Source organism: Arachis hypogaea, chromosome 12 (assembly GCF_003086295.3).
Source record: "Arachis hypogaea cultivar Tifrunner chromosome 12, arahy.Tifrunner.gnm2.J5K5, whole genome shotgun sequence".
Taxonomy (NCBI): domain Eukaryota; kingdom Viridiplantae; phylum Streptophyta; class Magnoliopsida; order Fabales; family Fabaceae; genus Arachis; species Arachis hypogaea.
In genome coordinates this window covers 105,273,960-105,286,458 of record NC_092047.1, presented here as the reverse complement: position 1 = coordinate 105,286,458, position 12,499 = coordinate 105,273,960, and the positions used below count along the sequence as shown (strand labels likewise).

Below are 12,499 nucleotides of genomic sequence, written 5' to 3'. Positions count from 1 at the left end.
CCACAATGGGGAGTAGGTAACCGTGGAGCTTTCAATGCAAATAAATTGAATTGAATTAATTTTTGGTTACTAAATTGGACTTTCATCACTTGGGCCAAGATAACAATTTTATTTTTCTTCCTACACACTAACAAAAATATCAAACAACCCATTAGAAGTTATTAAATAAGACACTTAATAATAATTTTAATAATTTTCTAATTTATATTTTAATAATATTTGATCATCATTTAATTAAATATAAGTTTTCCAAACTCAACAGTAAGTTTAAGTTTAATTGTGTTCTATATTCTCAATTATCATTGTTATGCTTGTTGTACATGTCAACTATGATTGTTCTATTTCGTTAGGGAGGTGTGTAGGGTGGGAGGATCTCGCACATGTGTTTAGCACCCACCATGTTTCAGGACCATCAACAGTTGGACAGCGGCCTCATCTACCGTGTCATCCTCCCGTTGATACAATCAAGCCCATCCGTCAGCATTTCTGTCCTACAGGGTGCAGTTAGGCAAAGTTATCACTTCAAACCCTCGTATAGAAAAGTCTGGAAGGTAAAGAAAAAGGTAATTGTACAAATATATGGTGATTAGGAGGAGTCATACAATAAGGTGCCAAGGTTGCTGCAAACATTGCAAAGTTATTATCCCAGAACGATATGTGAGATCAGTGTTGTATCGTAATATGATGGGCACCTTATGGTGCGTGATTGCAACATGCTTGATAAGGTATTTTGGGCTTTTTTGCCTGTGTGGAGGCTTTCAAACATTGTAAGACGTTTGTTTTCGTCGATGGCACACATCTATATGGTAAATATGGTAGTGTTTTGCTTATTGCAGTGGCACAGGACAGTAACAGTAATATCCTTCCTGTAGTCTTTGCAATTATTGAGTCCGAGATGACGAAGTCATGGTCTTTCTTCCTTACCAATCTGAGGTGACGTGCTTGTTGATTATTTCTAATAGATCCCAGGTGATCAAGGCTGCACTGAGAGTTGATGATAGTGGTTGGCATCCTCCTAGAGCGTTTCATGCTTACTGTGTCCATGGTGGAGCAGTATGTTGCAGAACATAGGGAATGGTACGCCCATGCTAGCACCGCAGATCCCAAGACAGAGAACGCATCTGAAAGTTATCTAGTAGTGGAAGCTACCAAAGATGGACCTAATTATTGAACTTATCAGTCATCAGGTAACTCTCGATCATCAACAATATATAGCACCTCACGTACTGTCGGAGGGTGACTGGATCATCAGTAACAGGTATCTGTCGGAAATACTCCCAAAGACATGGTATAACAGCCCGTGCTTTTAAAAAATTAAATATTGAGTTATTTATAATTTATTATATTTAATAATTTTATTCAAAAAATATTTTTTTAAAAGTAATTAAATTAAATTTATAATATTTTAAATTTAAAATTAATTAAAATTTTTAAATAATTTTTATTATAATAAAATATTTTAAAAAATATATTAAAAAAATTATTATTATTTTATTAAAGTTCCAAAAAAAAGAATGAATTGGCCGAAGCCATTTGGAAGCAAAAGAAAAGAAAGGAGGCACGAGATATTAAGAGAACAAAGGGAAGAAAATTTGAAACGTAGACTTAATGCATGTATACATATATATTATCATGACACATAAGCCTTAATACCATAAATCCTCAAATAATCACCATCATACCTTTTATTATATTCAATATCATCCCCGAATTAAAACTTGGAAAGGGAATGAAAGTGAGAGAGATCGAGTGTCCTTGAAGGAGAGCCATGACTCCTCCATGATTTTTGGCTTTAATTTTTTGAAATCCGTAACTCCAATAAAAAAAATTTAATTCGATAAAAGTATTCATATCTTCCTCCTTTATACGTTGGCATTATTTTTGTTCGGTAGAAATTGACGGTGGCGTAGTTCCCTTTCTCCTTGAGTTTGGCCAGTTGGAGGTTTAGGAGTACAGATGATTTTTAACGTTTTCCTTTTTAGCAGCTTGGTCAAAAAGTTTCTTCAGAATTTTCGTTGAATTTTGTATGGAGTTAGAGAATTCATTTTTTAAATTATAAGTTTTTTAATTCATGAATGCTCAAAAGCTTAATGAGTAATTGAAAACAATTTATGACTGTCTGGACTGGTTGAATGACGAATTTGTGTTGGATTTGTGATTGTGAAAATAATTGAATTTAATGAATATGTATTTGGTTTTCTGAATGTTTGAGAATTGTCAAAACTGTGGCTGTGAATAAATTATGTGTATGCCTTGGTAAAATGATGCATGAATAGAGTACTGGCTTGGATTGAGATAAGTTAAGAAATCATGGAAATGAGCTTGAGGGTGGTGAAGCCTATTTTTAAGAGAAGGTTCTGTCTGAATTCTTGTAAAAATATACGAAAAAGTGATGTTATTTTGGAAAACTGATTGACAAGTTTATTTTGAGAAATAACTCTATGTTAGAAAAAGATTTGGTTTACATATTTACTCATAATTGAGAAAAGGATTCTTGTATTAAAATTTTGATTTATTGAAAGAGATCTTTGAGAATTGAAAATGGATTTATAATATTGAGTTTGATTTGTTTGAATTATCAAGAAGGGTTTTTGAGAATTCAGGATGGTTTGGTAGGGACCTTTGAAGGGTGGTAAAATTCGAATTTTAGCTGAATGCTATAGAAATTTTTAAAAAACTCTGAGGCTTGTTTAAAGCGTTATTTAAAAGAAAATTTAATTTAAGAATCGTATTAATTGATTTTGACTTATTAAAAAAAATTGTTTTAAGTTAGGAATTGAGTTTGGTTTATTAAGAAAGTGACTTTTATCTTGATTGAAAGTTAAAGAAGTTTGGGTATTTGAAAATTAAATATTTTGATACTAAGACTGAAAGTATACCTATGAGGTGATTTGGAGGTAAGAGTGATTGATTATTTGGTGATGCGGAGGTATGTGTAACTAAACGGTGATGCGGAGGTACGTTTAATAATATAAGTGATGTAGAGGTGTGTGTATGTAATTGGTGATGTGATGGCATAATAAAGAAGAAGAAAATGAGAAGCCATGTATGAAAGAGATAACTGAAACGGATAATGAATCATGAAAAGTGTATGTCGAATGGGTCTTGTGCCAAAGTGCTAGTGCAGAAGTGTCCACCTGACTGATAGTCTAAGATTGCTAATGTGGGAATGTCTGCCTAACTGATAGCATATTGCTTGATTGAATGCGCCTTTGTGCCAAATTGCTAATGTGAAAGTGCCCGCCTAACTGATAGCCTGAGATTGCTAATGCGGGAATGTTCGCCTAACTGATAGCCTGTTTCTTACCGTGATGCCAATATATCCTGACTAATATGGATTCGCCCATGATGATAATTGTGTCTAACTGACACGGTAAAGAAACCATATTTGGGGTTCACCTCAAGTAATGCCGGATTGCGGGTAGACAACCGATGCATGAGCTCATGGCCTGCTTAGGACAGACATGCATCATATTGTTTGCGCATTTGTACTTGGTTGTGTTTTGCTTGTTGTATTTTCCTTGTGATTGTGTTGGTTGTCTTATCCTGCCTTACTTGTGTGTTCAATTGGATCTCTGGTACTATTAGTTTATGTATTGAAGTGATTAAGAATTAATGTTGTGAATGAGTTTTGTTTTAAGTTCAGAAATTTTAAAGAAAGCAATTAATTGTCTAAAGTAAAATTAAAAAATATTTTCAAAGGTTTGATAAAAGAATAGTTTTACGGGGTAAAGTCAATTATTTGCATTGTGTTCATTACTTTTACGGCATTCACTTTTCTTACTGAGAACATGCGAGGACGACGTTCTCACCCCCTACAGATTTTTCTTTCAGCAACAGGTTCAGAAATCCTTGACGCAGAGCCGCGACCGGACATCAGAACTTTATGTATATATGTATTCGTATTTTCTATAGTTGGTTTAGCCTTAGACTTTCCCCTCGCCATTTATTGTCTTTGATTTTTAGAGGGGTAGGACTTGTATTTGAGAATCTTTAAATAAGTTTATGTATATAGAGCTATGTGAATATCCATACTTTTGTGGTTAACTGTTATAAAATAGTCTTCTTTTGATTTCTTGTTTAAAATTTCGATTCATATTCGCGAAGGCTCAATATGAAATAAAGATAGTATAAAGTAAAAAGGTTTAGAGGTAAGTGATGCCTGAGTTTTTAGTACGATCATGAGGTACCAAAAGTTAGGGTGTTACACATGCCAACTTTAGGGAGAAAAACTCTCATCTATGCTCCCTGCTGCTGGACTGCAAGCAGGCACGGACCCATGCTTATGAATGGGGGGCACTTGCCCCAGTGTTATTTTATATTTTTAAACCATTATATATATAATATGCCCCTATTTTTAATTTTAAATAATCCCACTACAAATAAATTAAGCCCAATTATTAAAAGTTTAAGCCCATTTTTATCCTTTTATGATTTTAACTATTAGTTAACCTAATTAAATTTAGTCTTCTTCTATTTTTAAATTCTAGTCCTCACTCATTTATTCTCTTAAACCCTTTTCTTAGTTTCATATTTTCAACCTTCTTTTTCTATTCCTTGTCTAGTAGTTATCTTCTCTTCATCAAAAAGTAAATTTTAAATTCTATATTTTGTTTTATATAGTTTTCTATGACTCTATGTATCTTTCAATTTTATTGTTTCTCTTTTTGATATTTTCAATTGAAAATTTTAATTTAAACAATTATAATTTAGGTATTAATCTATTTTTTTATTCTCTTCATGAATTTATACATTTTTTGGTATGAATATCATAAAGAGTCGACTTCGTAATCGAATGGAAGATGACTGGTTGAATGATTGTTTGGTTACATATATAGAAAGAGAGACATTCAATCAAGTTGATAATGAAACAATTATTCAACATTTTCAAAATAGGAAAACAAAAAGAGAAGTACCTTCAAGATTTGAAGCGAAGAACGTTAGCAGCTAATGTAATTTTTAGTTTTTTTTTATTCGAATAATTAATGTGCACTTTTATATTTTTAAATTTAAATTAATATATATTTTGATAGTAATGTGTATTATTTTTGCCCCCAACATAAATTTTCTAGGTCCGTCACTGACTGCAAGAGGCCTAACCTCGAGTAGCTGCTCAACCAACTCCTATACCTCAATCTCGTACCATGTATGGAAGTCACGAAAGCACCCACTTACTGGCTCTCCATTAGCGCGGATCCCTAGCTAGTACGCGACGTCCTGTAGGGTGATGGTGCACTCACCCCATGACGAGTAGAAGGCGTGGGTCTTTAGACGCCAACGCTTCACAAATGCCATAATCAGGGAGTTGTCAAAAACAAAATTCTTGAGTAGCACCACTCAAGAATAAAAAAACCAGAAGAAGTAGACGAGACTTCTAGTAAACAATAAAAAACCAGAATCAGAAATGTGTAAACCTATAAAACTATAAAAATTTCAGAGTAAAAAATTCTACCAACAAATGTTTACATAACAAATTAATTTAAATTTTAAGTAAACTATTTTAACAAATAACTATAAACATTTACATTATAAATTCATTTAAATAAAAATATTTACTTAAATAATTAATAACTAAATTAATAAATGTCTATATAATTTAATTTAAATAAAATTATTTAGTTAAATTATTAATGACAACGTCCATTTTCCATCTCCTTCATAAGTTAGATTAAATAAAAATATTTACTTAAATAACAAATAATTATACACCATCAACTTAATAACTTAATTTAAGTAATAACAAATAAAAAAAATCATTTATTTAAATATTTAGTAAATGGAAACATAAACATCTTGTTACTTAATTAAGTTTACTAACAATTTTTAATAACCCTAATTAATAACTAAAGTAATAAATATATGCTTAACAAGTGTAATTACTCGTGCCATGCACGTAAGATTGAAATTATAATTTTAAATTATTTTTTAAAATTAATTTAAATTATGATAATTTGATTAATAAAAAAGTAACCTGTTATGCATTATTTATTTTTTAATCTAGTGTTAATTGGATTAACTGTAAAATAGTTATTAATCGATTTTAATAATCTACTTTCTTCAATAAATCAGACATATATACTGAATATGATCATAAATAATATAGTAATAGTTAAATTCATCAACAAATATATTGGCTATTATCACACTATAAAATAAATTAAATATAATTAGCACTTATAAATCTATAAAATCGCACACTCTTTGATTAGTGCAAGGGTTTACTTATCAAATAAACTTAAACTTAAAATATGAACAAAAAATATTTATAAAATGGACCTAGCATCACTTGAAAGAATCATGAAAAATAATCAACTTACCTTATTATCCATAAGAACCATTTCTATGTAAGTCGTCTTGTTCTTGTCAAATTTAAATGGGACTTCCATAACCTTATATATTAATTTTGTTATATATATATATATATATATATATATATATATATATATATATATATATTACGGTAGTTTTGCTTAATATATATACATATACATAAAATAATTCTATACATATATATAAATAAAAAAATATATGAATTATATTTTATTAAATTCTATGTTACCGGTTATTAAAAATATTTAAATCACATATATTAATTATTTTTTGTTATAATTATTTCGTTTTATATATATGATTTTTTTTATTGTACAATCGTGCAATACTTTTTTATTTTTTATATCCATATATATTCCTCAATCTCGGCCCCATTTATATGTATATTAACAGCTTTTTTAATAGTAATATTTTAATTTTTCGTTTTTCTTTTTTTCATGTATCTTTTTTTTAAATAGTGATGTTTTAATATTTTTTATTAATTATTAATTTCCCAACATTTATCATATGTTATTCATCTTACAAATTAATACAATCAATTAATTGATATCAATTATCGATAATTAATTATAATTGATATAACTCATTTCGCTATACTTTTTAAATAAATAATTAAAATGCACGTCTCAATTTTTTGTAAAGTAGAATAAAATATAATACATAAATTGAGTAGATATAAATCTAAAAATTATAAAATTTACTAATAACTCAAATAAATTAGTACCATAAAACTAAATTTAAGGTCTATTTTAAAAATAATTACTAACCTTTTATTCTTTTAATTATTAGTAATTTAAATAAAATAATACCCTATAACTTATTTTGTTATCTATTTTAAGTAATTACTAATATTCTATTTTTCTAATTATTTTCTTGTTTTATTTATCATTTATGCTTTCTGTAACACCCTAACTTTTAGCACGTCATGATCGTACCAAAAGTAAGGAGTTACTAACCTGTTCTCCTTATTTACTATTTAATATTGAGCCTTTAGGTCGATATCGCATTTCAGTTTATAAGAAAATACCAGAAAAATTATTTTGTAGTAATTAAAATCACACAATTATTAATAATAATAAATGCTATACAATGAATTTAAAATAAAACTCAAATACAATACCTATCCCTCTGGATAAAATAAAACTTAAAGCAACAAGGGCGAGGGAACTCTATAAAAATAACAGGAATCACAAGTAAAACTACTAGTCGTCTGCATCTTCTAACTGAATCTTCGAACCTGTGTCACTGAAAGGGTGGAAGATTTTGGGGTGAGAACAAACCACACGTTCTCAGTAGGGAATGGGAATGCCGTAAAAGTAATGAATTTAATGCAAATAATTAACTTACTTAGCAAAACTATTTTGTTAAACCTTTGGAAATACTTTTTTTTTCTACTTTAGATAAATAATTACTTTTCTTTAAATTTCTAAACTCAAAACAAATTTTAAATATAAATTAGTCACATTTTCTGTCTCTCAGCCACATAGTTAATCCTCAGTCAAATGTCAACTCGTAATCACTTTAATACACTCACAAACAAGTAGTGCAAACAAGAGATTCAATTCAATGTACAAGCAAATCACAACAAGACAAACAAGTCAAGCAGCACAAACACATAGAAAATATAACAAGTAAAACAAGACCAAATACAAATGCGCAATCAATATGATGCATGTCTATCCCTAACGCAGGCCATGAGCTCATGTGTCGGTTGTCTACCCGCTCCCGACATTACCCGGGCACGAGTCCCAGATATGGTTTTCCAGATGCATCAGTGTGCTTATAAGTCGTACGGCCAGGCCGCATCAGTGTGACTTTAAGTCGTACGGCTAGGCCGCATCAGTGTGACTTTCCAAATCAATAAGCGTACATCTGGAAAACAGTTCTCAGTGTGTGGGCGTCCCCACTTTACATTTGGCACTAAGGCCCAAACAATATCACATCTGCTCTCCTGTGGCAGACATTTCATTAATTAATATATTCTTTAAATCCTTGTTCTCTGCTCTCCTGTGGCAGAGATTCATTTTCTTAAAAAAACCAAGCTCAAAACAACACTTAGAACAAAATCTCTCCTTACAAAACTGGATTTAAAACATTATGTGTTTCTTAATAAATCTAGTTTTAAAAATAGAATACACATTTTTCTCAACTAAATAAATCTCAAATAATTTAATTTTTCAAAACCAAATCTTTTAAAAATAACTTTTCAAATAAAACCTCAGATTTTTATAAAATTTCGGCAGCACTTCCCCTAAAACTCGGGGTTAGCCACCCTTTTTCGGGTCCCAACTGAACCATTTTCAACCTCTTTTCAATCAAGAAATCAAATACATATTCATCAAAATTCAGTCACAAACACAACTCAAACTCATCATTCAGTCATTTCAAACAATCATAAATTATTTACAAATACCCACTAGACTTCCATGGCATTCAAAGTTTAAAAACAGTTAATTTCAAAATAAAATCCCCTACCTCCGTACAAAATCAAAACAACAGAAGCTCCGGAGAAGCTTTCTGATCGAGCTGCTGAAGGAGAAAGCGTCAGAAATCGTCTGTGCTTCCTAGAACTCCAGTTAGCCGAACTCAAGGGGAAGAGGAGCTACGTCACCGTCAACTTCCATCGGTCAAAGGTGACGCCAAAACGTAGAGAATAAGGATACGAACACTTTTACCGGATTAAATTTTTTATTGGAGTTACGAATCTCAAGAAATCGAAACCCGAATATCAAAGGGAGTTACGGTTTTCTCCTTCACCCATGGTCGGTCTCTCCTTCACTCGGTTTCTCTGTTTCTTTCTCAAGTTTCCATTCGGTGGAAATAAAAATAAATGAAGGTGATGGATGGAGGTTTATGATATTAAAAGCATTAGGTGTCAAGTTATATATATATGTATATATGCATGGAGCCCACGTTTCAAATTTCCTTTCCTTTATTCTCTTAACGTGCCTTATTTCTTTTCTTTTGCTTCCAACTGGCTTCGGCCAATTCTTTCTTTCTTTCTCTTTCATTTCATTCATCATTTTTTTTTTAAACTTTAATAATAATAATAATAATAATAATAATAATAATAATAATAATAATAGTTTAATATTATTAATAATAAAAACTATGTCTCAATATAATATATTTGTTCATAAATAATTAATCATTTAATTTTCAAAAACCTGGGGTCTTACACTTTCAATCAATTATATTAATAAACAAATAAACTAAATTAACTCCGGTTATACTTGGACTATTCAACAATTCAACATAATCTTTTTAATTTAGAATTAACTACTAACGATAGAAAATAAAAAAATTAGAATAATTCAATATTACAAACATTAATTATTATTGTGAAATAACCTAAAATCATAATGCAATTTATTTTTAAAGAAATAATAAAGTATTATTTTTAATTATGAAATAACCTAAAATCATAATACATTTTATTCTTAAAGAAATAATCATCAATTAATATCTATAATTAGAAACTATCGTCAAAATACTTTGATTAAAAATATGAGTGGTTAATTACTATTTATTATTAATAATATATCGATTATATCAAAAAATAAAAATATAATTATCTGCATTTACACCATTAGAAGAATTACCATCATGAGTAAAATTTTGCAAAAAAAAAAAAGAATAAAATTGCATACATAGTGAATTTAAAAAATAAATATCGTTAAGTAGTTATGCTTTTTTTAATATATAGTAAAAAATTAAATATCATAAATTATATTCTTTCAAAAGTAACCTTTTTAAGTTGTTATGTTTGACATGATTTATTTGTATATCATTTAAATTGACATCATTTTTAATTATGATAATCATTTATCCTTAATAATTATTGTTAGAATTTAATAATTTTTCATAGCTTACAATAAGTATCTATAAAAAAACATATATATTCTTAAAAAATTATTAAATAAATTTATTCTTTTTGTCCTATTTTTACATTAAAAATTTTTTGTTCTGTCTTTCTTAATTGTTATTATGTTATTAGAATTGTTAAATAATATTAAAAAAAACTTTAAAAATAGAAATAGTGATCACACCTTGAATAATTAATTCAATAGAATTAAATTTAAATGAATAAGATAATTCAATTAATTATACAAATAATAGCATATTTATAAATATTAATAATAAAAATAGTCTCACTAACATAAATGATTAATACAATAATTATATGAAAAAATAAATAATTATATAATTGCATAATTTTCAAAATCCTATATAGTTGAATCTAATGGACAAATAAAAAAATATCTATATGATAATGTCCTAATATTTTAGCATACTATAAATCATATTATAAATTTATATATCATATTATAATTTTAAGTCAACTCCTCAAACACATTATAACATAAACCATCTAAAAAGATACTCCAAATTAACGAATATCACATGGGTCACAACATACACTCTAAAGTCTCAGGATATTTCAAATAAAAAGAGCATTAATACAGAGAAATCAATGAATATAACTAAAATAAAGAGCAACAAAGAGACACATAAAAAAATAATAATAAAGAGAATCAATAAAAATATTAACTTATAAACCACATACACAAACAATTAATATATTAATTGTGAATCACAAAAAAAAAGATTATATATATATATATATATATGAATTGAAGTACACATGACAAAATAGAATATCACAAAATAAAATTATAGTAAGATTATTTAAAAATATCGTAAAGATGATACATCTTTTTTGTTAATCAGAAGCTAAAAAAAGTATGCGCCTAATAATAAGCAATTAAAATAAACAAAAAATTTAAAAAAATATATATAAAAAAAATAAAATGTATAAATAACGATAAAAGAAACAAAAAAAATAAATTACAAAAATTGTACCCTAAACACGAGAGAGAGGGAGGGGGAGGGAGGGAAGAAGAGAGAGAGAGAGGGGGAGGGAGGGAGGGAGGAAGAGGGAGAGAGAAAAAAGAGCGAATGAGTAAAAAATATTTGACCTTGTATAAATAGATGGTATTGAGAAAAATAAATTGATTAAATTAATTTATATATTTCATTATCATATTTATTATTTATTAAATAATTTGATATTTACTCCTATCAAATCAAATAATTAATATAATTGACCAAATTAATTAATTAATATAATTAATCAATTCACATAAACTATAATAAATGGTGAGATTTAAATGTCTAATCAAATTAATTAATTGATATAATTAATTAATTATAATTGATTTATTTTAACGAATTAAATGAAATAAATCAGAAAACATCTCAAGAGCATGTCACATCAATTCCATCATTAAGTGCAAAAATCTTATTTTTATATAATAGAATAGATAGATACATAATAAAAATATTTTCTTAAATTAGTATAATTATGCATTATTCATTAAATATTAATTGTAATATTATAATATAAGTATAATAAATATATTTTTCTAGAATAAATTTATTTAGAGAAATATAAATTAGTTATTAATAAGCAGTGCCATTATCATATAATTATTATATTATATTATATTATTATTATCAATATAATTAAAATAACTAAAAATATTTTTGATTGATAATTGATAAGTAGTTTAATAATGCATTAAATATTGATTTTATATAATTATAATAAAGATATTTTCCTAAATTAGTATAATTATGCATTATTACTTAAATGATAATTATAGTATAATTATAATAAAGATATTTTTATAAAATAAACTTAGAAGAGAAAATAGTGAATTTATTTTGGCGAAAAAATGGATTCATGAGGAATCGACACCTAACTTCCATTAGTTGGGAAAAAACCCAGTTTTAGTATATTAAGTAGATAACTTAGATTAAAGAAAAACAAATCTAAATAAATATTTAACTGACAAGTCCATTTTAAAGTATGCCTAACATCACACCTTATCAATTAAACTATTCCTAACAATATATTTATTCGCTTAATATATACTACATACTACTTCTATAAAAGTAACCTAAATATGGCAATACATCTATGCTTTAACATAAACAAAAAATGAAAAACAACACCAACCTCAAAGTCAGTTGTGCCAGCAATGTGATATCCGCATTGTGATTATCGGTGCACGCCATAATCTTGAAGTAATTCGAAAATTTGATTAAAAAAAGATAAAAGTGAGAGAAAAGTTGAAGAAATGAATGTCACAGGCTATAAATAGCC

General features: G+C 27.7%; 1 long non-coding RNA gene across 1 annotated transcript; it reads right to left on the bottom strand.

The window, feature by feature from the left end:
* Window positions 1–7,354: 7,354 nt before the first annotated feature.
* Window positions 7,355–9,188, bottom strand: LOC112729362 (uncharacterized). The gene is made up of 2 exons (XR_003166504.3): window positions 8,806–9,188; window positions 7,355–7,575 (listed from the first exon to the last, which is right to left on the bottom strand). It is a non-coding gene; the product is annotated as an uncharacterized lncRNA (long non-coding RNA).
* Window positions 9,189–12,499: the final 3,311 nt, after the last annotated feature.